Genomic DNA, 1,993 nt, shown 5'->3' with positions numbered 1-1,993 from the left:
TCAATGGGATCTGATTGTCGTTCCACGTACACTTGGATAGAAGTAATATTAGAAGTCTGAGGTGGTATTTTGACATATCAGTATTTTACCGCAGAAAGATCTGTAAGTGGTATTCTAAAGAGATCTGGACTTGGATTCTGCTCTGCCCCTTTGATAGACATGGTGATGTGTCTGTTTCAACGTCTTTTGCGTTTATGCACACGTCGACTGTGTTCCTATTTTCTTAATACGACTTGTGAGAAATCCTCCTGGTTGTTGTTGTTTTCGTTTCCTCCCTTTATACCTTTTTAAGATGGAAGACGCAGGATCCGTCGGTGATGCTGTCCCTACACCAATGATAGGATCACTTTAACGTACGGGCAGACCATGTTTTATTCTCCAAAAATATCGTTCAACCTCTTGGCAACTTTTCACTTTAATTCGTTCTTAAGCTCTTGGGATGCCCCTCTCTTTATACCTCGAGGCACTTCTGATAACGAACGCTTTTTGACACTGCTTTTAAGGCCTCCTGCTACACCTTTCACAAAATCTTTAGCCATGTCTTTGACTCCGGCACTTATTTGAGGATCACCCCAGCATCCGATAAAAGGCGGTGGGGTGTAAGGTGAGGGGGTCTACTGGTGCATGAGACCACCACCTCCTTGTTCATTTGGCAGATACACTTTAAAGCGTCTCAAACTTTCTCCTATCATAATTCGATCGCCACAAACACACAGTTCACTTTAAATCTTTTTTACCAATCCAACTGTTATATTTGCTAGAGTACCGTTTCCACTTGACAAACAATTTATCATTTTGTCTCTTTCATACTTTTTCCACCCGAAGATAAGTCGCTTCATCTACATGTGGTTTTTGCAAATCACACGCATAAAATGTGCCTTGTAAGGGCGTGTCATCCAATTCTTGCACTTTATAGGTCGTTACCATTCCGGGTAGGACTTTATGAACTTGAAACCCTTCTTCCGTCCATCCTGGTAAATACCCTTTCTTAAACAGTCTCAATTTTTTTATTCCATTGGACTGCCACACCACCCAAACTACCAACGACGCCGGGTTCGTCATACAAGTCTTGTGATCCTCTCTCTTTTGTTTTCATTTTTTCATCCTTGATATCTTTTTTAATGTTCTTAACCATGATAAACTACACCAAAGTTTGAAACAATGGTAGGTGACCCAATACTTATGAACATACTGCGTATACAAATAACTCTCCGTCTTATATGTATACTTCCCATTAGAGTATCTCATAAACGTCATCAAATGATAGATACGGTCGTGTAGTGAATGTGGGTGTGGTTTCACGACAAACTTAAACACCTCATCTCCATATCTTCGGGCACCCATTTGTAAGGGATTTTATGCGGCTCATCCTCTTCGTAGACGCTACGTGTGATGCGATCGCAAAAGCCACGACACTACTCGATAACGTAAGTAGCATAGACATTGACTCCACGAGGTAGGCATGATGAACTAATGATTTTTTTTTTCATCGCCGATCCTTTTTATAATGCTTGACATTATCCATAATAGCTTTCAAAGCCTGTTTTCCCAGAAGTATACCAAGTGTTCCAAAACCTGGTGCAGGACCCGATAACAACATACTTGCTGCGTAAGCTAATTTACTGTAAGAGAGGGGCCTCGACGAAGAATTATCTTAACCGTACTCACAGAAGCACCCCCACTTTGATTGCGTTTTCGTCTTTTAATCACTGACCGTCTTACACGCCTCATGATTGACACGGAAAAATGACTCTGTTTTTGGTGATGAAACTTTTATTTATTTATCCATACTATCTTCTAGAAACTGTACATCACAAGCAATACAGTCTAAGTCTTTATTCGACAATCCTAAGCGTCCAGCTAATTTTCTAAACTTAGGCATACCGATCAACCAAGCGATTTCAACATGACCGTCCATAGACAATGTACTTAGCGTTGTTTTTCTACTCATAAACCGTGCGATTTCAAGATGGTCTGTACTTATCCCTTCTAC

The sequence above is a fragment of the Pocillopora verrucosa genome, chromosome 1 (genome assembly GCF_036669915.1).
Source record: "Pocillopora verrucosa isolate sample1 chromosome 1, ASM3666991v2, whole genome shotgun sequence".
NCBI classification, from domain to species: domain Eukaryota; kingdom Metazoa; phylum Cnidaria; class Anthozoa; order Scleractinia; family Pocilloporidae; genus Pocillopora; species Pocillopora verrucosa.
The sequence above is the reverse complement of the archived record's forward strand: the minus strand, read 5'-3'. Positions refer to the sequence as shown.